The 25631-nt window shown below is 46.4% G+C and overlaps 1 long non-coding RNA gene across 3 annotated transcripts in view; it reads right to left on the bottom strand.

Moving 5' to 3' along the window:
- Positions 1-567: 567 nt before the first annotated feature.
- LOC137844039 (uncharacterized) overlaps positions 568-25631 on the bottom strand; it is a 162827-nt gene continuing 137763 nt past the window's right edge. Inside the window, exons 4-7 of one of the 3 annotated variants that reach the window (XR_011089777.1) lie at positions 17848-17952; positions 15258-15393; positions 12552-12660; positions 7115-8017 (exon numbers count right to left, since the gene is read on the bottom strand). This is a non-coding gene — a long non-coding RNA (uncharacterized lncRNA). Of the gene's footprint in view, positions 1815-7114; positions 8018-12551; positions 12661-15257; positions 15394-17847; positions 17953-25631 lie in introns of those variants that run through there. The other 2 variants (XR_011089778.1, XR_011089776.1) reach the window with 2 other exon arrangements.

The raw sequence follows: 25631 nt of genomic DNA, 5'->3' as shown, positions 1-25631 counted from the left end.
CTCGTCTGGCTGTTCCAGTCCCCATTCAACAGAATAAAAGAGAAGGGGAGGGTCCAGCTGTGCAGGTAAATCCCTGCAGGAAAAATTCTCATTCCTCCTGTGTGAGAGACACTTGGCTGCAATCACCTGCAGTCTGCAGGGCAGGGGATGCGCTGGGCTCAATCACAACAGCAACAGGGCTTTTCCTACCAACAACGGCGAGGACCAGACTTAGGTAGCTACCGACACATATGAATTAGGCTAATTACCAAAATAAGATTACCTCTTGCTTTTCTCCTTTGCACACATGGTAACAAATTAAATTACCGGGGGGAGAGGGGGTGTGGAATATCAGTTAAGTTCCCATCAGACCTCCGCAGTAGCCTCTGCTGACCATTCATGCTGAGCTTTGGGATTTGATGTTAACCATAAGCATGTGGCTGTTTTTCTGCTGAAAAAAGCACATTTCCAAGTGGAGAGATCTTATCTTTCATTTTGTATAGATCAGTGCTGCAGCATCTTGATGTATTTATAGTTTTAATACATAACCGTAAATGCCCCCTAAACAATGGATATTGCACCTTTAGATTACTATTATTGCTTTATTGTTCATTGTAGCCATAAATTAACAGCTTCCCCCAGCAATGCTGAAAGAACACAGAATTAGATTACAATGTACATACACAAGAGCCTATTAAGGCATTGCTATTCCATAAAAAGTCTTTATAGTTTTTAAGTGTACACCTATAAGTGTTTCAATTAAAGAACTACATGCTTGCCTAGTAATTGCCCTCCCATTTGAGATAGGGTTTTGCAGCAAAAGAGAAAGAAGCAAGACTAAAAGGTGGAAAATTGGAATATAAAACACCGAATATGAAAGTGCTATAAAAAGAAAACCATGGGTTTAAATTATGCTTATTAGATCCATTTGCATGGCTTAGCTCTTACACTGGTTGCTGTAAAGAACCCATTGTTTCTCTGGCCAGAGAATCCTCTCGCGTTGTGTCCTGAGCTCTCAAACCTTGCAGGAAATCAGCTGCTGGGATAAAATGGTTTTCTTTTCTGGAGACCAGTTCTGTCATAAATCGCTCTAGAATGACTGCAGAGGTCCTTCAAGGCTGGGCGAAATGACAGAAATATGAAGTCGGGCTCGGGATTCCCAGAGCAGGAGCCAGACACTGTGACAAGGTCCTTGTCCCTACCTGTCGGAAGGATGACACCTTGTGGTAGGAAGGGTCAGAGGACCAAAAACTAATTAAATACAGTAAATTAAGCTAAAACCAACATATTACAGGGAGGACAGGGCTTCTTGCAGATATTACAGGTGGGAAGGAGAACCCTGACCAACAGGGCTTTGGTTTGCCTGGCATTAAACTGCAGGGAGGAAATTCATCATTGTGCTCTGGTAATTGCCTGCAAATCCACGAGGCAGGGAGAGCTTCCCGTTCATTTTAGAGCCTCGTGTGAGCTCTTCTGGCCCCTGCACAGTTTCACTGCAGCCAGAGCTTTGGCTTCCACGGCTTTTTGGCCGCACGCCGCTCCCCGGCAGCTCAGAGTGGGGCATGGAGGGGGAGCTGAGCTCAGGAGGTCACGGAGAGGGACTTACTAAGAAAACTCTGTCACTCGTACAGAGCCGCTCTCCTCTTCATGACTGCTCTTGAAAATGGCCTCAGCTACTGCTTAGTTTACAATAAATATTAGTTTATTGTTTCCTTTGGAAGAAGCAGTATTTATATGAGAGGAGACGGGGCATCAGGAATGTAATCTGAATTCTTGCGGCCTCTGAAGATCGCCCGGCACTGGGAACGTCCTCTGCAGCATTTCTCTGTGCAGTTCTTCCAGAATTAAGCGGAGGGATTGAAGGTAGAAATGGGAAACACTCGATAAGCAGCAGACATTAATTAATGCTACATTACAATGGAATCCAGCTGAAATAATGTATGGCGGCCACATGAATAGTAAAAGGAAATTCATCATGGTTAATGTTATTACACTGAATGTCAAAGGAAGCAGTGATGATTTGCCACTTACTCTATAATGTAATGTAATCTAAATGCAATTTTGGCTGGATAGCCTTTAACATCCATATTAAGGAGAACTGGAAGAAACACCAGGATTGTGTCCTCCTCCGTGGGTACGCTACGATGCCTTTAACTCACTTGCTTACCAGCAATACAGCTGTTTGCCGTGCCATGGCCAAGACAAACTTTGAAGACGTGTGCTGTATTTGTCCTGCCTTTTTAAGGCCAGCTATAACATTCAGGCATGCTTGGGTTTAGCCAGCTAGGGTCAGATTCTAACATTATTTGGGGTGACCTTGAAAAGGAACATCGGCTTTCAGTGTCGGATCTCTGCTCTCCATCAGCCTCTTAGGTGTCGTTATCCTTACTGACAACCTTTTTGATTTGCAGATTTTAAAACTTTTTGCAGTGGGGGTTCAGCTGCCTACAATTTAAATCTGCTTACAGTCATCTGGTTGCTTTTAGTTAACTTTCATGGGTCCCCAGGAAGCAGCCCAAGGGCTGAAAGCCGTCGGTTTCAGTTCTAAAACCTGTTTGAGGCTGAGAGTCGAAGTAGGGTCGCTACTCCAAAGGAATCTAATAATCTCATTTATCCTCTAGAACAAAAGCTTTTTCCCTGTAAAATAACACCCATGCCATATTTTTCATGGTATTGCCTCAACAGAAAAATGCTGCTGTTTTCTGAGTTTAATATTAGTTCTGATTGCTTAAAACATTCCAGAGCACAAACCTACGTTACGTCTACACGACACAGCAATCAGCAAGTCCCCTTACGCCTAAAATCCCTTCTGTAAGGAGCTGTACATGATTTATGTTGTTCTTTCCTCAATTACATGTTGGGTTTTGGTAAAGTCCTCAGTAACAGAACCCCTCTAAACATGTTTTCCTAAAATCTTATTAATTTTCCCTGCTACATGATACCACAATTTTCAGTATGTGAAACCGAATTCCATAGAGATTGTCCGATAAAATATTATTCTAAAACACTGGAAGCCATCATCACACATTCCCTTTTGAAATAAAAAATATGCATGGGTATTAAAAAAAATAATCTATAAATCAGTATTCATTGCAGCACTATAGATTCTAATTCTTAAAAAGAAATAGGGAGTATAACACCCGCAATTCATTTCGCTGGAGTCCCACACAGCTGTTCTACTGCTGCTTTGTCATTGAAATACAAACAAGGAACCTTTCATTAACTTAAGCTTACATTTATGAAAAGAAATAAACTTATGTATCTTTTAAAAGATTCTAAGTAGTTATTATTTATTGTACAGCCCTGCAAGTGTGCTATAAACAACTCAACCCAGCAGAGAGGGAAAGAGAAACAAACTCTGGGTACGGTTCCTGTCTCCAGCACTGTGTTTGTCCCATGCAGGACATGGACGTGCTGGAGGCCACAGGGGAGGGACTTGTTCCGTTGGTCCCATTGACGGATGCTGGTGAATTTTTGGCAACGCTGCCAGAGTCTTTTCCAAATTAACCAAGTCCTTCCATCCCCACGCAGAGGCCTTGGGAACCGGTGTTCCCATCCTGCTGCTTTGTGGCAGCATCCCGGGGCTTGGGAGCCTCCGGGGCTCCTTCCCCAGCTGCACGCTGCCAGCTCAGCGAGCCCGACTCTCCTTAGTGTTTGAAATATTTAAAATATTTACCAGCACCCGCGCTCCGAGACTGTCTGCCTGTGCCACGTGCCCGCAATGCAAATGAAGAATAGTTTATTTTTTGCTCCCCTCCTTAATTGTTCTTGGGCTCCTCCCCACCCTGCCATTTCCAACCTAGAAATGGAAAGCAGAACTCGGTGACCATAGGAAATGAGCTTTTGTTTTTTTTCCTTCCCCTTTGAAGGAGCTAACCAGAGCGAGGGTGACATTTATGGAATAATTAAAGGCAACATTGATGAGTCCAGTAGTTGCAATTTCTCTTCCCAGTTCAAGAACCCTTTTTAATCTGTGTCATCGTTGGTCACCAGCTTTACAGCTGTGACAAGTAATTTTTACAGAAACGCTATTAGAGGTTGTAAACTTTAATGACCTTTTTCTTTCTGGGTCCTTGTTGTTCCATACCTGTAATTAAGCAGCGCGATGTATATTTTAAAGACAAAAAATTCATATTACTATAAAAATCATCACTGCGTTCGCCACTACAAACTTTAACAACCCTGCAACCACAGATTTGGCTACGGCCAACAATACAAGAGGAGTCATTACTGTAACTAAATTAGACCGTTTGTTTTCTTTCCCTCAAATCGAATTGTGTAGGAGCTGCTTTATTGCAAAACAGACATTAAAATTCCAGCTAGACCTCAGAGAGAAAGTAATTTCTATTTTATCAGCACTGTAAAGCTGTCTTTATGTTCTGAAGCAGGAAATATTGCGGGGATATTTATAGCTTCGGCACCAAAGCCAGTTTGAATAGAAATGTTACTGCGGTCGGCAGAGCTGTCACATTGCTCAGCGGAGCAGCGAATTTTAGTGAATTTGTGAATTACCGTTTCAGTCCTGACAAGTCTTTCAACGAGGCTGGTGTGTGTCTGGAGCTGCTTTGTGGTTTCAGGATAATGATTAAAGACTTGGATCACTTTAAGAGGAGATTTACCTGCTATCTCCGAGGCAGTCGGCTCCCCTGGCTGAGACCCCCTACCGAAGCCCACGGTTCCCAAACCCGCCAGGCTCCAGCAGCTCAGCCCTGGCCTCCCCCTGTGCCTTTGGGGTGCAGGCCAGAATCCTGCCCTAGTGGTCTTTGCCATCGTTCTCAGTGGGTTTAACACAGGTGAGTAAACTGATGCACGGAGAACGATAGCATTGCCCTCGCAAACTTTCTGGGCTGGTGGCAGACGCAGAGAGTGCTTTTTTTGCATGTCTGCCATCACCCTGGCCTTTGCAATTAATGAGGATTACTAATGGGCTACACTGGGAGGAAACGTGAAACACAAAGTCCCAGTCCCTGATTAAACCCATCCATTACCACGCACACGGTAATAGATTCTTCCAGTGATCCCCAGCAGAAGTGCAAATGCGCTGCAGGACTCAGCCTAACAAATGCTCCTCTGGTGCTGTACACAAAATCATTTGTCCTGGGTGGTATTTTGTTGGTGCAGCCCAATAACTGCTCGGAAGGTCAGACCAAGCCTTCTGCTGCTGTGTCACTGTGGATTTACAGTATTTCTTAGAGACATCAGCTGCCGCCAGTCCTTGCTAGACACACGAAACCCAAAGGCAGACTTAAGGAGCTGCTCCTGCCTTTAAAGCAGGCTGACAAAAATCAGCCGGCTCCAGCTTCAGGTCCCCAGCCTCGCAGTGGATGTGTCAGTTTTGGATCTCCAAGCCATCTCCTTTGCTGCCTCCTGGCAAAGGAAGGGTCTGCAAGCAATATTGGTGTGTTATTTCCTAATAATCTCAGGCGAGTCACCGGGACTATGAAGGTTACGAAGCTTCCGCCACTGCAAATGAGCGAGCAGCTCCCCCTGAGCTGGGTGCTTCGGCCTTAATTGGAATTTGTGCGGCGCGCATCCCTCTCTCCCCCACGTCCATAAATAAAGCTGGTGTTTTGGCAATTACTGACGTCTGCTGTCATTGTGCAAGGCTGGGTTTTTGATTAAGCACGTGGTGTTATAGGCTAATATTTCTCCTTTCTATCGCTAATTCTATTTCTTTATGGAAATTGAGCTATGGCTTTATACACAATGACTTTCGGCTTTTTTTTTCCCCTCCTCACTTCGTCCATCAGCTGGTGGCCAACAGCTACACCAGTAACAGTCAGGGGCTTCTGCCTCTTTGTTTGCTGCCTGCTCTGTCTTTAAACTTCCCATTCCCCTCCCCTTCACCTCTCATTCTTCTGTTTCTTTTTCATCACTCCTCTTCTTCTCCCAGAAATCTGACATCTATTTTTTACCCTCTCTTCCATATGAACTTCCCTTCAACTTGAATATTTACCTGCACCTTCCTAATCCTATTCCCATTAAATCCCACCAAATCTCACCCCAGAGTTACCTGTAAAACAATCCTCATTCTCCTCCTTTCTTTTTTTCCCTACTCCATGCTCCTTTTCCCGTGCATCTATTTAGGCTGCATTTAATTGCTTATTAACATCACAGACCTGTTCCCGTTCCTACTGAAGGCAGCAAAGATTCCCTTTGCTATTAATAGGTGCTGAATAAGAAACAGCAGCTTTGTACCTAGAGGTGATAAATGTCATTTAGAGCTGAGGGTACTCCAGAAATAACAGGATCAGGCCTGATGTTTCTGCATAGCTAATGCAATCAGTCCAGGCAAAAAAATAAATGCAGAATCATTGCCTTCTGCCGTACCAGGCCTTCAATGGACATATGTCTCAAGGATGCTGATAATAATCAGTAGTTTGAAAGGAATTAGCTGGCTTTTCATTCTCTCCCTCTTTCTATCTCTGCTTCATGAATTTTCTCTTGTGTTTAGTAGACCCATTTATAAAATATAGATTCCTATTGATTCCCAAGGAGAATGAACATTAATATACTCTAGTGTCCATCTGTTTTCTCCCCCACACGGCAGAGAAAAAGATTTATATGACTTTCCTGGGTATGCTGCTGACCTGCAATTGAGTCAACAATCAAGTCACACTAAATTAAACAAAGATATATTTCTTTTCCTGGCCTATACAAGAATGCAGTGCAAGTCTGCCTTGGGGGAAGGCGTGCATCTCCTCCTCTAGGTTAAGAGAAGTCAAATTCATTTGGACCAGAACTAAAGCTGTACACAAAGATGAAGATCAGCCTCAAAACTGGTCTGAGTCAGCTCACCTGAGCATCTGGGCACCATTTAGCACAGGCAGCTTTGTGGTTTCGGGGTAATTGAGATGGGACCTTACACACCTACGTACGTGCACAGCTGTAGACATACGTGCACAGGTATGTATACACATAAATGTACATGAATATATGTGCAGGAGCGTAAAAATACATACATGTGAATGTACACGTCAGCTCCATCCGCTTCTCTAGATGCCCTTCACAATGAGGTGAACTGTTCTTCTCTAACAATGACCTATGAGCTGCTTTGCTTCCCATAGTTTCAATGAGATACTCCGCCACAGAAAGAGCTTTGAAGAATAAGAAATGAAAGACACCACAAAACATCTCAAGATCTGTTGCTGTAATTATGCTTTGAATAAATTTTCAGCCATTATTCAGGCCCTGCGTATTTACATGAAAGGCTATTTTCAGGCCAGCCACGAGGTCCCTGGCTTTAGGATTTACAGCTTATTGTGTAAGAAAGATTTAGCCCCCTGCACCCTTAGGAAATTCGTCTGTAGATTGTTGTGAAGATAAAGAAAAATATAATAACCTTTAATCTTAATGTCCTTTACCTGCTACTCATTACTGCTCAATGCATTTCCTCCTAAGCCTGTGACAATGACAGACTCAATGGCTTACAACCACACGACTTCTTTTCCCTGTTTCCAGTAGTGACATTTACAAACTGCCAAGTACCCTGGACGTATGTACTAGAAAGTAGATCTTCATCCTTTTTGCATTAATTCAGGGTTCAGAGTCTCAGTGCACTGCCAAGGGAAGGGATAACAAAAGGGACAGCAAAAGGTTCATAAGCTCATAAATATGTGACAAGCAGTCTTGTCTTATTGCTCCTTTTAGCACACTGGGCTACTGAAATTGATAGCGTAATACAGACTTTCTCCAAAACACAGTGAAAACCATCACAAGGTTTTTCATTTGTATCAGAGCTAATTTTTATGCTGATAAAAAAAATGGTGAAAGGCAAAATGTGAGCTGTTTGCTACAGCATTAATTTTAAACATCTGGAACGGGATATAAAGTATGCAGATGTTTTGTAATGAAGACAGGTTACAAGGAAAATAAAATATATTGTGTGTTGCCATTGCTCGTTAATATAAATTGACATCTGCTGAGTCTGGAGGTAAACTCTGTTCTCCTGCCGTCCAGGCTGGAATAATGCTCCATCTGCCGTGTTAATGCAGCTGAACATCATTTGTCCCTGAAGTCAGCCTGGGTAAGTACAGACCTGGAAAGACCATTTGAGATGATATGGAGGTTATATACCAGATATACCTAAATATCTTCTTAGACTGCAAGAAAAACTATTGAGAAAGTATCAGCCTGGGCTGTTTAAACCTTATTGGAAAATCTCTCATACGCACACAGCTTTCACATTAAGACACACAGAGCATAATTCTGAATGTATTTCTGAAGGAGCTATTTAGTAGCTAACAGTTGGAAGCTACATTCACAAGTCCAAGACAAAAAATCTGCTCAAACCTATTACACTCACTGGTGGATAATGGGCACAATGGTCCCAAATGCTGAGTTTTCACACATGGATGCAATTTCCACTAATTCCAGGAAACTTTTTTCCTTTGTAACCAAGAGTAAATACACAGTCCTTGGCTGCGGCTTGTCAGCCATAACAAAGGTAATGAAATAGAAAAAAAACACACAGCTATTACACCTAAATTAAAAAAAAAAAAAAAAGAAAAAGAAAAAAAAAGTCTAGAGGCATTTAAAATAGCAGAACTAAAGGAGCTAAGTTTTTTAGTGTTTGAGATATATTCCCAGTTCAGGACCTTTCTGACTCAGGGCAGCTCATCTCAAAGGTCAGGAATGTGGGTTTCCAACCTCTCCAGCTCTCTAATTCAGAACCAGTCCAGAAGCCTCCTGAACTCTGGAGCCCTCCTATGCAAAAAGCTTTTCTTCAGTATCAGTGTTTCCCTGATTTTTGAAATAACTTTTCTATAACTTTTCAGATATTTTCCAAAATCTACGTGAAAACTTAAAGGAAAATCCATGTCACATCAATTTGAAATCTGCCCAGATTTTCTATGGACGTGTATTTTTTGGAAAGAGCTATCCTGAGCAGTGCAGCAGCCCCCGTGCACTGGCACCAGTGTCCCACGATCATCACACCAAGAAAACTTGAGCAAGTCAAACTGTGGAGGAGGACTGGAGAAAACACAAGTTTCCCTATTGTTTTCTGATACCTTGGGATTCCTTTATTTCCAGGGAACACCTCCAACAAAGCCACACAAACCACGTCCACAATCTAAAATACCATGGTGTATTTTTTTTCCCCTTCCTTGCTTTTAAAAATTGTTCTCTGATTGAATCCACAGGGATCTCGAAGGCAAGAAAATGTGCTCTGCATGATGAAAGACTTAAATAAGATCGCAGTGAGGACAGGACCAGTGCCTGCACCACTCACACACTGGAGGAATCTGGTCGCATGTCAGACATTTCAAAACACGAGAAAAATATGCTCTAGGCAACTCCTGGAATAAACCTACAGGGACCCAATGAGAAATTGCCACCAAATGAAAGCATTACAAGAAAACAGATGGAGAATAAGAGAGGAACATCAGAAAATCAAATGACATGTTTAAAAGGGCAAAACATCAATATTACCCAGAGAATTGATAAAATGTGTCATTTTAAAAGGATGCTGTAAAGCAAAGAAATCATGAAATGCATTATGACTACGAAAGAGAAGAGGAAAAAAACCTGCACATGCATCTACCTTTAGAGATAGTTCCACTAGCCAAGAAATTACATTTCATTTTTGAGAATGTATGTGTGTATATATATATATATATATATGTAAATATGTAAAGGAAGATGCATTACCACTCACAAGAATGATCGAAATCATTAGAGAATAACTGGATGTGCCACACGAACATTAACAAGTTTTGTGCATTCTACCCTGGTAAGAGTTGCAGGATCCACTGTTTGTGCTCAGCAATTTCCTCCCAACTGCATTTCTTCCTACCCGTGCCCACTGTAACACTCATTTTTATGCAGCCTCCATTTGCTCCCTTCTTGCCCTCTGAGCCATGTGAGTGCAAGAGGGGAAGGCTCTTCTGGAGTGTATCTACCAGCAAATTGAATAAACAAATTAACTAAAGCACTTAGATCATTAGATTAGATACTGGGTGTTTACCTACGGGATCCTTGTGTGTGAAAAGGCTTTGAGCACAGGGGCTAGAACAACCAGCCTAAGGAATGAAATATGAGGTGTTTCAAACATGTACCGAGTTATTTTTTCATGCTAGAGGGATTGAGACTTCCTTCAGTTCTTCTACTGTGACAGTGTTGGGTGTCAGACCACATCCCACCAGGAACAAACGGGGACAGCTTAAGAAATGCCGGTGACATTCACCGGGCTGCTCTCACATGCTCATCATCTTCATTTACACCACCAGGACCACGAGGTATTTCATTAACCAGCTGCAATGGGTACTTGTCTAAACACCAGAAGAAAAACGAACAGGTCCATTTCCTAAAGTGAGGCTGCAGCCCCTCCAGCTGGGGAGCAGAGCTCAGGCCACATCGTTTCACAGAACGAGCCCCTCGCATGCCACATCAGGCATTTCCACATCCAAAATTGACATGGGAATGGAACAGAACCAGGCTTTCCTGTCAGGGAATTTCAGCACTTTGGATCAAGACAGAAGACAGTAGAAGCCAGAGGTATCCAAATATTTTGAAAAAGTGAAAGCACTTATCCAAGATTTTAACAAAAGAATTACTTGACTCAAAGTCTCCTTTTAATCCCTGGCTTTTTACCATAATCTTCCTGAGTTACTCAGAACAGAACAATCGTGTAATCAGGGACAAGTTACATTAAAGAGTGACACTTTTTTCTTGCCTCTGATCCATTCAGCAGGCTGGCTCCATCTTTTTTCTTTTTGATGAGTTCCATTTGTTTTCAAAGAGTAGATAGAAATGCAGATAGAGTTTTGGAATAATTGCATGAAATCCATTGGTCACAGAAGAATAAATCACACGATTTTCTCTTTGAAACTTCATAGCCAGCCTTCCAAGCTCGTCAGGCTCGGAATGGATCTGAGCGACGTGGTGGTGCAGGAGTGAACCAGCTCTCTGCTTACAGGACAGAGCCCACATTGCAGAGACATGAGCAGCAAGCCGAGGGGGAGCAGCCGGTTAAAGAACCTCAGGAGGACACCTTACCTGCTGTACAGCCTACAAAAGGGCCATCTACCTTTTGGTTATCTGTAATGTGATTTTAAAACAAACTATTACCATGAAAGCAGATCACTTTAACTCCGCACAAAGGCAGCTCTTCACATCCCTCCTGAGCTGACGCATCACAGAGCTGAAAGTCCCAGCAAATAATTTATAAAGAATGCATTAGAAGAGATACGTACTTATAGCTCTCCAACACCTGTTTCGGATGCCTAGCGCTGACTTGCAGTTATCTATCATTTATTGAATCGCAGACAAGCGATCATTGGCCAACTGCTGGTGCTCCTGCGACTGAGATTGTGCCACACTGAAATCCTGTTCGTCTCTGAATTATTAAAATATGGAAAGTTCTAAATTGACTTACAAATGGGACAAGTTGTAAATCTCCATGTGCATGCATGCATCTACTTTTTAGGCTAAGATTGCATGCCAAGGGAATAGAAACATTAGAAATAAGATAATTAGGGATAGATGAGTCCTATTAGAGTAAGTCAGGTGCCCAAGCTGAAATCAGATTTCCACAGGGCCAGGTCAGCACAAACCCACAATAAGAGAAGCAGAACAGTTGGTAAGAAACTGGGGGGTTCACTTGTGGCGACTGAGGCAAGCAGAGAGGAAACTTGAACATTTCTCCAGGATAGGTGCATGGCCTGACTAGTGTGCTACCAGCTGGCTGGACTTCATCTCTCAAGTTTTTTGTTCATTTTTTTTACAGGAATTCTATTATGAACTTTGAATATCATTATAACTGGTGGGTTCCTAAGAATACCTTTGATTTTCACAAGTAGATATGCCCTGGGAACACTGGAAAGAAAGACACCCCACCCCAAAAATTAAAAAAAAAAAAAAAAAAAAGACAAAAAACTGACTCAGTGTACACAATCCTTTCAAACTTCCCTTCCACTGTATGCACATTTCCTACAAGTATTTGTTCCCACCCCATACCCACAGAGCCCCGAAATGAGCCAGGCACGCGGTGAGCTGCAGACACGCGGCTCTTGGCTCACGTGTAAAGGCTCCAGTCCCAGCTCCCAGGCACTGCAGTCCCTCTGCTCATACATGTCTGACTGATATCCTGGATTATATTGCTAAGAATTAATTTCAAAAGTACAATTCCAGCATATAAACCGTGCTGCTTGTTTTCAGATGCCATCATTTAGAGAATGTTCAAGGGAATTGTAAAACAGGATTCACTTTATGATGCGGATGAAGTTGGCACTGAATTCTAAACGAGCTGGATACTGCATGCTAAATTGTGTCAGCAACACCTCAGTGAACAGAAATATGAGCTTTTCTCTGTCTGAGACACCTCGCCTTGTGTGATACAGAGAGTGGCATCCTTATCAACTTAGACAGAACAGACTAGATTTTATGACAAATCTGTCAGTTGTGCGCGGTTTGAGATACATTTCCATCTGGGTGTACTTAGCAGGTCTAACAAGGATGTGGTCTTTCAGTTCAGTATTTTTCAGAGTTGTAGTTTACGTAACATATTAAAACTATCCAAAACATTAATTCCCCCTCCCTGCAGAAATCAGTGTTCCCTGGATCTCTCCTACCTGAGAGCGGCAGTCCCGTAGTCCAGTCTCCTCCTTGCTTCATTGCCAAGGCCAGGTGCGATGCCCTTCCTCACAGCCTGCGCTCCTCCTCCAGCAGTGCTCCCATCACCTGTGACATGCACATAACAACATGAACCAGGAGGCAAGGCTGCAGCTCTGACCTTTCGAATGTCTAAAACAAGTGTTTTGCAATCAGTGGTCCCAGTAGTGAAGGAACAGAGCTCCGATAAATAACTTCTCATGGCCCAACCACGCCTTTCCCCCAGGACTATAAATCTCTTAACTACAGACACACTCGTGCAGCCCCGGGAATCAGGTGCATAGCAAAATGCACAAATTACAGGATTTTCGGTATCACGGTATTTGCAATATTCCATATACTTAGAATAAAAAAGAGCATAAATGCTAAAAATAGCCCTAGTGCTTGTGAACTAATCCTGTGTTTACCCAAACCACTCTCCTTTCAGTGTCTCAGGATTTGTGCCCTGCTCAGCTGTGCAGAAGTAATCAAAATGGTGCCTTGCATCCATCAAAAGATCTGAGAGTACAGTCAGTTTTGACTTTTGAAGTTTGTGCATCCAGCCATGGAAAGAAATAGGTGATTGCATCTGGCACGAAAGTGATAGATTTGCTTAGGAAGACTTCAACCTGAAGCACCAGGATCCAAGCAAATGATAAAAGCAGCGTGCGTTCACTTTGTTTCATCTCTTCCTCTCCTCGCTGCAGCTTGATAGACCAGGCTAGGATGTGACACGCTAAAACTTCATTTCCATAGCCACGCTCCCCACACCGTGCTGGTTGGGCTTTATCCATCGCAGGGCGGAATCTTAGGAGAGCATACTTTATTATAGCTCAATACAAGGCAGTGTGGTCAAAATAGCAACTGCCAATTTGCAGGACAGTGTGGGTTCCAATCTGTCTGTTATTTATGTTATAATGGAAATGGGATGGAAGAAATGACAAATACGCGTAGCAGACACGATGAGCATCCAGACGGGAAGGCATTATTAGCAAACATTCATTTAGCAGAGGCAACTACTGCCGCTACAGCCTGGGTAGTGTGTTGGACAGAACAGGAGCTTGGAACGGGAATACCTCGGATGAGCACACAGAGAAGAAAAATGATGAAGGAAAATATCACTGGCGCGGCTGCATATGGCAGCGAGCGCTGTGCCAGCACTGGGATTCCTTCATCCACCAAGGCGAGCCGAGCTCCGCATCCAAACATCATCCTTAACTCTTTGAACGTCCCTCTGGGACCTGACAAGGATTAGGGAAATGGGATTTCGGACCTCATTTGAGGTACGGTGCCATTTCAAACCAGGTGGACCTGGGCAGATGCAGGCTGCCATGCACAGCCTGAAGGAGAGGAGAAGGGAGCGCAGAGCCCCTGCACCCAGCCAGCAGCTGGAGGAACCCAGCCCTTGGCTGCTCCGCTCCCGGCCGAGGCTCCCCCCTTTGGAGCGTTTTGCTCAGCACGCAGGCAGGCGTCCTCCTCCCATTTACAGCAGAGGACTGGGAAGGATTTAGGAGTGCAGGAAGGACCACAAAGCCGTGCCATGTTTTGACAAGGAAGCACCAGCAGAGACCACCACCTTTGGTCCTGCCCCCGTTCCCTGCCTCCCTGTCCCCCAGCCCATGGCCATCGCCTGACACACAAAGCCCACGTCCAGCAGTCCCACTTTGAATTCTGGTACGGCCGCCTGCCCTTCATTTATATTCCTTCTCCTGTCAAAGCGATGGTGACATTAACAAGCACACTCAGAGGGGGGCTTTGTGCCAATTAACAATTTCTCGTTAGCTTAATTAGGGGACACATGTTTTTAATCACAGCTAAGAATGCGGAGTGATTGAAGAATTGATTCGGAGCTTTTGAAAGCATCACTGTCAGCGCCGGGAATTTAATTCGGCAGATGCGGTTAGAGAAAGAGAGCGCGGGGCCCAAACAACTTGGGCTAAACGAGCTCAGCAGCAGGAGGATCTGCAGCGACACGGACAAGATTTCCCTCTCATCACCCACGAGAGCCTATCTTAAGTTCTGAGATGGTGAGAAACGTGTATAAAAACATCACTGCCACTGCTGTGGTTCTGGGATTGGCACCTGTATGTGCAGCACAAACGCGTCCCACCTCCTAAGCGATGAGCCCTGCAGCTCTCGGCACAGGGCAGAGCACCTCGGGAGAAGCCCCGTCAATGTCCCATGTTTGTTGTGGGACTATCGGGCTGCTTGAGCTGAGCGGGTACCTGAGGATATCTCCCGTGCCCAGACTTCTGTTCCCCCCTAGAGAGAAACACGATCAAACTGATCTATTTCACCTGAAGTCAGCACTGAAGTTGGATGTTAAATTTCATGAAATACGATGTTTTCCTCCCAGGCATGGGCTGTTCGCTGGCCGCTGGGCTTAGGGGCTTATAGGATAAGGGAAGGAGCCAGCTGTGTTCTTCTCCTCCTTCCCCTGCTCTGAAATTGGAGTTTGAGAAATAATGGGCTCAATTCAATGGTTTTATTTTATCAGCAAGCAATGAGCATGGAAAACTTCAGAGCTGCCTCGAGACCTGTACCTCAGCCATCCCTCTGTGCAGCCTCCTGCCCGTGCCACCTCCCTGACACTGAGTTCAGACACCTCAGCCCCCCCAGCACCAACACCGTGTGCCCTGAGCGTGAGGAACAGGCAGGGTTTTGAACACTTCTCAAACAAAACCTGCCAATGAGCCAGAGGGAGCAGATCAAAGCCGTGGCACCCCAACGGGATGTTTTTAGAGCAACCGAGGCTTCTGCAAAGGGCAAGAAATTGTACCATGGTGGGAGGTGGGGGAACACAGCCCTGTTGAAGAGGCATCACTGAAAAAAAAATGCAGCTGCAATATTTTAGCTGCAGGAAGCAAACGCTGGCATCCCTCTGCTGCTCCTTCCTCCTGGTAGCAGTTGTTGGCCCCCTGTTCATTCAAACTCCGGCCTTCACTGACGAGTGTTACTTAACGCATCCCTTTTGTCATCTTATTCTGAACTCGCCTTTGGGAAAGAAGCGGGAGCACAGCGCAGCACCTGCACGGTGCAGGAGGGATGACATTGACTGGCAATAGCAGGTATGGGAATAAAGGCCTCAAGGTCTTGGATAGCTGCAACAATATTTATGCAAGTGCTAAAATGAGTGGTTTCAGGCAACAAAACCACGAACAGAAGAACTGACAGTGTGGGCCTGACAAAAGGAGGTTACTTCTAATGCTGCTGGGGCAGTGAATCCGGCCCCGTTTCCAGTGTCTCTCCAGACCACACGTCTATAATCAAAAGCCGCCTTTTTAACCCAGCCTTCTGCTTTACAGACTGCACCACTGCCTTCTCTACAGAGAGAAGGAGGGGATTGAACGGCTGCACAGCTTTAAACACACCTGAAAGTGAATTACACCACAGAACTCCATCGCCTCGGCCTCGTGCTGGCATTTCATAACTGGAACTTGGTACCAATTCACATGTCCCCGTAGGTGACCTTACACAGTCTTGAGTGACAGATGTCCAAAGACCTACAGGTTTGGTAAATCCCTTCTTTGCCCCACATCCCAGTGCTATGGATCTGGTCTGACGCTGTAACGGGGCATGGCAACAAATTCTGGTTGACTCCAAATCATCTCAGCTGCTGCTCACAGGATGCATTTGCCTTGCTCAAACACTGTCCTCTTAACAAATGTGGGCTGTGTCGTCTAAAATGAGGATGAGCTCTCCATTTAGCAAACACGCAGACAAATAACTCATTTCTTACCTTGATTTGTTTTAAAAATATTCTCCTTTTCCCCACCTAAATATAATAAACACTGTGGGAAGGTTAAGGTCAGAAGTAGATGGATTCTCTAAGTTAACAGACTGGAAATATTCAAAGAATGAAATCAGCAGAACCGAAGCCAGCTCTAATAGCTTTCATCTGTTATGTTTGCCTTCTTTCACTAATCTAATGCCCATGTTTTTGTAGAACAGGAGTTAAACAACTTTTTTCTTTCCAGATTTATGAGTAATATGTAGCAAATCTGGAAGATCATTCACGCAAACAGTAGCTTTCCAAACCTCAGAAGCATTCATCTTAAACAAAAATTGTACGTGGGGGTTTTTCAGGAGCGTCGGAGCCCTCGCGTAAGCGCAGCTATTGATTTCACCTTTAGAGCAGCAATTTAAGATATATATGCAGTGTCAGTGTCGCTGTTAATGAAACTTATCTCTCCCTACTCAGTATTCTGAGTATTTTCTTGTACATAGAAATTGGAGGAAGTTACAAATTACGCTGCAGTACGTGTAGGTGATGCATTACAAAAGATAATCATATTTTACACAGCATCGTTCATCTTGAGAGATGCCAAACAGCTCCTGAAATATTTGCATAGCACATGTCTCCTAATGCAGTGGGCAAAAAGAGACAACGCGAGGATTCCTCTGCCCTTCCAATGCCTACTCAAAAGCCATCAGACCAGTGGTTAACCCACCTGGCTTTGTATTCCAGGCTCTTTTCTCCTTCCTCTTTGTATTTGTCCGTGTGTAGCTAACTTCTCAAAGTCAAACCGATGATGTATTGCAGAAGACACCAGCATTTAACACAGCACCACGATTCCTGAACGTCTTTGTCACCCACGCAACCCCAGAGCCCTGGCAATATTAATGGATACCTCCCCGAGGCAATGCTAAAACGGCCCCAGGAGCCCTCTGCCGAGGGCAAAGCCGACTGTGGGGGGATCCATCAGAGCAGTGCCAGGGACCCCCCAGCTCTGACAGGCTCTGGGAGGCTGCTAGGGGGGGAAGGTGCCCCCATACCCCACTGCTCCTTTCTGCCAAGAGCCTACAGCACCAGCCATGTGCAAGGGAGCCCTCTGGGAGGCATCCACACAGCATTTTTTGCCACCCGGGGATACAACATCCCTTCAATTTATTTCAGATCCCACATTACTGTGTTTCATCCAGACTTCAGGCTTTAGCTTACAGTAAAAGCTGCATTGCTTCTCAAATCCTGCCTATAAGGCAGACAAAAACTCCTAGGAAGGTTAGAAAAGTAGAATTACATACTTCCCGTGGTGATCTGTTAGAAGTAAATCTGAGATCTTCCTCCACAAACACAGAGTTCATGAAGGCTCCAGCACAGAAAGGTCACGGCAAGGTTTGAGCCTCACATCCAGCTTCTTCCTCATCTCCTTTCAGAGCTGTCCTTCCCCTAAAGGCCCCCTTGGAGCAGACCTCTCCTGAGCCAGGTCACTCAGCAGAAAGCCAACTGCTCACACAACCACAAGCAGAGACCCCACCAGCCCCAGCCCCTTATACCTCCACTGCAGCAATCCGGAGCCAGCCGCAGGCACGGCTCAACAGCAATTACCAGGCAGGTTCCATCCATTGCAGTGATTAATTGAGAACAGGAACTTCAGGCACCTGCAGTTTTGAAAAATAAACAAGCAATTAGTGAGGCTTACAACTCACGCCTGAGTCACTGCTCCCCTGCTTTTTTTTTTTTTTCCTTCCTTTTTTTGTAATATAACCGTGATGCTAACCAGAACTGATATTCAAGCACCACTTTGAATGATGTTGTCGTTATCTGTTCAATTCAGAGGACGTGGCCAAGAAGTCAATGGCCAGCTAGTCTATAAAAGCAGGTCAAGGAGAAACAATGCACTGGGGCAGAATTAGAGAAAATTATCTATTATCTTGGGGCTTTGATGTCAGCTGAGTCCTGCAGGCAGAACCAGAACAGACAGCGGCAGGCGACCAGGCTTGGATGCTTGGGAAGTGGCTGAAACTCACTGGGAGAAGGAGAGCTTTTAAAAACGTTGAAATGTAACAATATTTATAAGGAATAAAATTAGTTTATATATTTATAGAATGTGAAATAATTACTGCAAAGATTAAGAAAAAGAGGGAAATTATTAAACAAATAAAATGCCTATAAACAAACACACTTCTCAAAGAAATAAAAGGATTATGGTGAAGCTTGCCTGTGAAAATTGATAAAAAGCCTTATTCTTAATTTCCTCTCCATCCATTAAGAGCTAGCCATGTGGAGAAATTATTAGTATCTGTAATATTTCAACCTGTATTTTTAAATAGTCATCCAAATTAATGCAAAGCAGATGGAATGGGCCATATTTTCCTAAATTACGCACATTAAAATATGCAATTGAAGTTTTTGAGCTTGCAGATGAAGCTGTAGTGCCGGCACGGGCCCCGTCCCCCATCACCTGCCCCCCTCTGCTGCCGCGGGGTGGCTGCAGCAGGGCCTGGGGAGTGCCTGGGGACCCCCTTTTGGGGGTCTCATTTGGGAATGATTTATAGAAAAGAGGGCTATTAATGGTCTAGTCCATGTTTTTTTCCCCCCAAACAAGGCCTGCTCTGCCTAGTCTACTTTTGGTGGGTATTTATCTAACTGCCTGCTAAAATCATCACCAGGGTGCACGTGCAGACTCGGGAGCAGCTGTCGGGGGGCCGGGTTCTCACCTGCCCCATGCGACCGAGCATCCCACTGCTCCCCACAGCCCCCAGCCCCATCTCCTGCCCTCGTGGCTCTCCTGTCCAGTGGCTCGCTGAGCCTGGACCCTTCCATTATAGGGAGTGAAGCCCAGGCTCGTGCACCGTGCCCGGCACAACCCGGCCGGGTGCCCCAAGCCCCGCGGGTCCCACGGCGCGAGAGCCGGCGGCAGCACCCGAGATAAAGCCGAGAGCATATGCACCAGCAGGACAAACACGTCTCCCTCGCGCAGAGACAGCCTGGCAAGGGCTCCTGGAAAGGCGTGAAGAAAGTTGCTGCCAGGATGTAAGAAAGGAGGGGGGAGACAGCTGGCCTCGGAGCACAAAGCGCGCTCTTTCACACGAGCAGTGAGGCCAACAAAGCCTTTCCTCCCCCGACGCCCCGTCTGCTCCTTCCCCATTCACAGGAACCGGCAGCCTTGCCGAAAGACTAACGAAGGCTTATGCAAACTGCTCCTGCCATGTGGAGACCAATTAAGCATATGTGCACCCACCTATGCAAAACGTGAGCGTGGAGGCCGTGCACCGAGGCGCCCCCTTGGAAGCGGCGGCTCCAGGACGCACAGCTCGGCGTGCAGGGATCTCCGCAGCCCCAGCAGGGTCGTGCACACATCGGTGGGGTCTCACCCCGTGCTGTGCCCCTTCCTACACACTCAGTGGCTAGCAAATGATCTTGTGTGGTAGCCTGGTCTGCAGGATCTGTGTAGGAGAGGTAACCCAATGTGCCCCCATTCATCTGCAGCACTGGGTCGGAGTATTTGACGTGGCACCTTTGGTTTGGATTAAGGCTGAGGGAGGTTATTTTTTTTCCCTGTGTTTCTGAACACTTCAGCAATTAAAAAACTCAAAATTTCTATTCTGCTTCAAATGTGGGAGGCCTTGTTTTCTGGTTTTGCTGTGTTTACACACCACGACGGTAAGCGCCGCGTGGCGATAAGTGGGGATGTGCACTGAGAAAGGAAGGAGCTGAGACGGGGGGACAGGGCTAAAAGAAAACAGGCCTGGAGGTAAAAACGAAGTCTCTGATGAAAAGCAGAATTAAACACGCCACAACATTTCCTGCTGCTTCTATCAGAAACCCCAGACAGACCCCCTCTGTGCACAGGCGTACAAAATTCACAGGAGATCGCCCCGAGAGGAAAGCCTTATCAGTAAGGACAGGTACGTCTCCCACCACCGTGCTGCTCTGTGAATTATATCTTAACGCTTTACCTGTTTCTCCTGAACTGATGTAAATATCTCCATGTTAATCTAATGGCACTGATTCTGGCATGCCTTTCAGAGGAGTAACTGCTCTCCTCTGGCTTCAAATTGTGTTTTCTTCCCTAGTGGACCGGTTTGGATTTGATCGCTCCCGCATTGATTTACCTCAACTTCTGCCATCGAAACAAAAGCTCTCCCTGTCGCACTTGGGTTTGCTCCTTGTCAGAGCCAGGAAACAGCCCCGGCAGCAGCGTGGCAGTGCCCGGGTCAGGCTCCCTCAGGAGCCTGCTGTAGCAAACCTTGTGCTTGCTTTCAAAATATTTTCCTCCTGGCAGAATAAAATTTTTCCGCATGAGTCTGGGGAGCGGGCAGGCAATGCCAGCACGGCTGCGACTCGCACACAGCCGCTCGGAAGACTCTGATGTAAACAGTTCGGTCAGTTTGGAACAGACCCCGAGATAAACCCCGAGTTAATCCCACAACCGCAGCCTCCAGCCAGCAGCGAGCAAGTCTCCTCTGCCGGGATAAATCCGCGGGCGAGAAGCCAGGGGAGCTGTGATAGCGTACACTGCCTGCGAATCTGCTCTGCTGTTTCCAAATAAATAAAAAAACCCACAGACAGAAGGTTGGCTACGTGCGAACATGGAGAGGGAGGCTTCAAACAGATAAATCTGGAGGAGAGCGCAAGGTCTGCAGGGGTTTGTGATGGATTACGTTGCATGTTTGAACATAATACACATTAAGGCTGGAGACACTGATGCCGTGAATGGTGTGAAATTCCATCTAATGTGGGTTGTTTGCCTGACACAAACATGTTTAGCACGAGATGGAACAAAGGCGAGAAAATCACAGCAGAGTTTTTGAGTGATGCTTGAAAAATTGTTTGCTCCCGCCTCACCCCCCCTTAAAAATGCCACTTGTTTTCCTCCAACCCCAAACCTCTCCCCCCTTTTCTGGTAATGGCTTAGTAAATAATTCAGAGCAAAAACAAGAACCAGAACTCGGCGTAATAAAAATGATGTCTCTATCTGCTGTTGAGGCGCATCGTGCCACTTAAGTAAGACAGATGGGAGGATGTGCTGTACTTTGCTTAGCAAACTGCATTGAGAGAAACTGAATCAGCCTGAAATTAGAGCAGAGGGCGAGATGGGGGTGGAGGAGCCGGTACGGTGTTGCCTGACAAAGATGCAGGGAAAAGTAATTTACTCTGAAATGACAGTTTGAAGGGGGAAGAAAAATAAACACACAGGAGGGAGCTTAGACTCATTAGCAGCCCAGCCTCGGTATTTCATCGTTAATAATAATAAAGAACCCGGCTGAAGCACTGACTCACAATAGCACTCGAGTCTCCAGGTCTCCATCTTTAGTTAACACACAAGAACTGGCAGTGCGGTGGTGAAGTGGGATGAGGAATGGGTCGGATCCGACGTGGGCTGCTGCTGGCAGAGCTGCCGAAGGCGCGGGTGACTCTTTGGGGAGCAGAGCTGATTTATGCCAGGCCGAGGCCGGGGCAATTAGAGCCGCAGCATTCCTCCGGCCTTAATGTGTCCCGGGCACGCTGAGCACCAGCCCGGTACCGCGGCAGGGCTGTCTGGGGCTCCATCGCTCAGAGGGCTCCCGCTCGGCTTTATGAATATTGTTCTTCCTGTGAAATATATTCCCTGTGTACTGGAACAAGGAGGAGCAGAGACAAAGGGAAATAACGGCGATGGCTCCGTGCTCGGGGGCCACAAAACGGCTGGGGCTAAAACAGAGCAGGGAGCAGAGAGAACTGCTTGACCTAGCTGAAGTTTAAGGACCAGGGTTGGTCAAAATATTGCTTCCACCATTCAATATTCCAAGTGGTTAGGTAACTTAAAAATCTCCCTGCTGAAATACGCTTTCTGTTCTGTCTTCCCCATGGCAGCCCAGGCTGTGCTCTCGCGTTGAGCCAGGTATCTCCGAAGGACAGCATGTTATCTTTACCATGACGGTCTTGTGTCCCTATAATTTAACTTATTGCCCTAATTGTGCCGTGTTAAAGTACATAAACATGACTCAGTTGTAGGAAGAGCCAGCGGTCTCAATGGCCAACGATCACCCATAGCTAAAAGTACATTTTCAGCCAAGCCTCAGCCCCCGTGTGCTAAGCAATTCTGACAATCTAAACACTTATTTGGGTTCCCAAATGGGAGCTGAGCTATTTGGGAGAGCTTGTCTTGGAATTTTAAGCACTGAAAATTTGGCTTTCAGTGTAACTCAGATTCAGGGCTTTAGTATCTATTTTGCTTCCACTGGAAACCAAACAGAGCCTAACCCACCCCCCCAGGAAGCCCCACACAGCTTTAAGTTTGAAGTGTAATTTATAAATATTGATCGTGTGCTTGTGGCTCAATCTCGGAAGGTGCTGAGTACACACACATCTTACTGATGCCCTTTGGACAGCCTCGGGGGAAAGCCACTTGATAAATGCACAATCCTGTTATTCTAGTAACAAGAAGTGCTAAGAACTGTTATTGTAATGTCCCTTCAAACACAAGTGCAGATTTGTTTTGGAAACGTGCATATAATGGAAGTTGCAAGGTAGAGGTTCAATACATTAATTATGCCTCGGCATGCGAGCTTTGACAGATTATGGGCAGACTAATTAAATGTCTTTAATTAAAATACACGGTCCTTGCAAAACTCAGACTGGAGATGGACGAGGCGGCTCTGCTACGCTTGGAAGTGACCTTAATGAAGTCATCCAGAACCAAACGCAGCCCAGTGCCTTCGCTGCATCAGCACGGCACCGGGACCGCACGCCTCCGGGGTTCGAGCAGAGAGTGGCAGATCCTGGGCTAGGACTGAGCGAGACAGCGCCTGCAGAAAGCAGCCGTCCTCTTCTGACTGGCCCAGGGAAGGCTGAAGTCCCGTTCCTGCCACGTTGTGCGTTGGTCCTGCTGGGAAGGGAGACGCACGGCACGGGAGGAGCTGTGGTGCTGCTCCTGTGCAGATGCCATCTGAAAGGGTCTGTTTATAATCCCAGAAAACTGCACCGGTGAAGATCCTAAACACAAAACCAGGAAATGTTTCACGTTTTTAAAGAGGAGCTTCTGGTTTTCCCTTCTTTGTTCTGTGCCAGCAAGCGCAACACTGGGTTGTAAAGACTAAGTATCACTTTGTGTTTTATCACGAGAACCTTGGCTTTCAGACTCTCTATAGGTTCAACTGAGTTATGGTTCATATTTACATAAATTACCATATGAAACTTGTTAATATTTCCTGAATATTCGTTCTCGTAGCGCTATTAGACAGGGCTCTGCGCTTTTGTTTGGGACTCAGTGTCAGCAAATCGCAGTTCATGACTGTGATCAGTTAGGAACACAGCAAAATGTATTCCCTAACACACAGCCTGGGTGTCAAATAGTCTGTCCTGAGAAACGTGATCTGAAATCAGCAGAATTTTAGCATGGAAACCACAGGGAGGGCTGTCACTGGGTCTGCGGGAAGCTCCCGACCCACTGCCACGTACGCGCTGCGTGAGCTCAGCCTGGCTTCGTGGAAGGCGCTGGGCTGGGAACACGCTCTGGTGTCATTTTTGATTCTATTTTTTTAGAATCATCAATAAGAGGATAGACCAAGAGGAATTTCACCTCCTGAAAACGATTTATCGATGAATTTCTCCATTGATAGCGTAATTCCCTGCTGGTATACTCGCTGTGCCAATGAGGTAGGCAGGAGGCTCTGCACCTCTCCGCTGCAGGAGGAGGTTGTGAAATCTGTCTGGATGGTGGCTGGAAGGATGCTCAGCGCTCTGCACTGGATAACCCCAGAGATGGGAGTCTGGGGGGGGCCGGGACGACATCCTGCCCACTGCCAGCACCATGCCTGGGACGTGCCCAGCTTGAGCCACTGAATCCTGCAGGGTCTTGGCCCATGGCCTGCTGCAGAAAGCAGGACCTCCTGATTCTGTGGACTAAGCACCGTGGCCTTGTTGCAGATTTACCTCTGAATGCAAACTGCCCTAGGTGAAGAGCACAGGGAGGGCAGTGGGGTGTGTTCTGCCATGAGAGCAGCAGCACAGGCTGAGCATGGCCGAGCCTGGAAATGCGAGATTCCCTTCAGATTGTACCTGTGCGACTGACGGCTCTTACCAACCCCTGGCTGGTTCTGCCACGAGGAGCTGAGCACTGCTCTCGGAGGATCTGCCACCCGGGGAAGGTTTGCAGCCAGGTCCCAGCTTCCACCCAGCGCTGCCTGACCCCGCACAGCCCCCGGCTGGTGGGGGCCCTGCAGCTCACAGAGGCTGTAACACACTCAGGATCAGCCCCGTTTTCCTCTTGTTCATGGAAAACACAGAGGGGATTCCCCTGAATGATCAACTGTTACTCAGCAGCACCTCTCTCCCACCTGTAACACCGGGCAGCAAATCCCGGCTGCAGATGTTTAATGACAAGGGATGAAATTAGATTCCATCCACAACTGAGTTTAATTTCTCTGAGGACCATGAATCTGTCACTGGCAGGGGTGCTCACAGGAGTGGATGACAGCGCTTCCTCAGGGCAGTGACAGATTTGTGTGGTCCCTGCTCACTCCGCCCGGGTCTCTCTCCTCTCTGCAGATGAAGACCACACGGGGTTTTCCACGGCAGTGGTTTAAAGTTAATGGACCTGATACTCCAGTTCCAGCCAAAAGGACACCTCCTCTTTCAGTCCTTGTTTACGTGAAATTTGCTTTTCACGCACCAGATGTTCCCTGGGCAGCACTTCCAAGGCTGGGAACTGCTGGCGAGCACAGGAGGGGAAGCTGGAGATGAGGCAGTGGCCGTGTGGCTCTGCAGCCTGGGCATTATTTCTTTATCAAGCCCCCAGCTCAGGGCAGACTGTGCTCGTACCCACCCTGACACCAGATCACCACCTTCCCTGTACACAGGGACTGTGCATGAGGGCAGAAAACCTCCCAGTGACAAATCAAGCCCCCAGGGCTGCGTAAGGCTCTCACCTCCAAGGACCCTGTAGTGCCTCCGTGCGCCGCAGCGGGCAGAGCTCAGGCACACGGCTCAGGCTGTGTCCCTGGAGCAGCCTGTTTTAAATCCCGTCTCTGTGAAACATCCGTGCAGGGACCAGCTACAGGCAGAGCTGGTGCTGCTGAGGACCGCCTGTCAGCCAGCGGTAACCCCCCGGCAGGAGGGATTACACGCTCACCTTGCACGCAGGCACGAGGGGAGCAGAGTGGAGTGGGATGTAGCCACGGCAGATGAAAGGGTTTTCAATGCTTCAGAAAGCAGCAGATAGAAATCACAAATATATTATTTTTCCATCTTTTTCTACTCCATTTCCACTGTCAAAGATAGTGATCTAAAGCTTCTGCTGTCTCACACCTCACTTTTCCCCCTCCTGGACTAGCAGTGGTGCAGGGTTGTTCTC

This window comes from Anas acuta, chromosome 24, assembly GCF_963932015.1.
Source record: "Anas acuta chromosome 24, bAnaAcu1.1, whole genome shotgun sequence".
Lineage (NCBI taxonomy): Eukaryota > Metazoa > Chordata > Aves > Anseriformes > Anatidae > Anas > Anas acuta.
Note: the sequence above shows the minus strand (reverse complement) of the source record. Positions and strands in the feature narration are given on the sequence as shown.